Below are 746 nucleotides of genomic sequence, written 5' to 3'. Positions count from 1 at the left end.
AGCAAACGTACTTTCGTGTATGGTCATTATGAGCTCTTTCCGCCTACCTCTGAAAACGAAATCGTGATCAGGAAAATTAGTAATGTCAACAAAAAAAAAAAAAATTAGAACAAATCAAATAAAAAAATATTTTGGGTATGTATTGTATATATGTATATTCAATTAAAAAAAATTTAAAACAGTAAACTAATTTGGTATTCGTGTCCATTCTCCACATACGAGTATATTGATTCACATTGTATAAAAACTTAATTGTATTTACTTATAAACACTTACATACAACTAATGAATGAAATGTATTTACATAGGAATCAGTACTAAACTTTAGAGTTGCAAATATACGCGTATACTACCTATGTATACATATGTATATGCGCGTACATAACTACACTACATAATTTGTGGAATTCGCTTGCAAGGCATCCGTAAAACAGATTAATTAATGTAAATGGTTTGCTCAATGGATATTTGTATTTGTATGTAAGAAAATCTTTGAATCTCTGCCATTGGAATCTCATCAAGAGAGAGCCACTACAGCCACTGCAGCCACTGCTACGAGTACGTAATATACAGAGAGCGAGAGGGAGTGCACGGTGGCTTATGAAGTTGTTTACGATTTGTCACCAACAATACTACTTGGAGCGAATGATTTTCGTCGCCTGAATAAGTGGTTTATACCACTCAATGATGTCGTTTTGGCTTAGTCTCCCAACTCTGGCATTTTCGGTGCCGTAAAACTTGTGGCA

Source organism: Anastrepha ludens, chromosome 6 (assembly GCF_028408465.1).
Source record: "Anastrepha ludens isolate Willacy chromosome 6, idAnaLude1.1, whole genome shotgun sequence".
Taxonomy (NCBI): domain Eukaryota; kingdom Metazoa; phylum Arthropoda; class Insecta; order Diptera; family Tephritidae; genus Anastrepha; species Anastrepha ludens.
Note: the sequence above shows the minus strand (reverse complement) of the source record.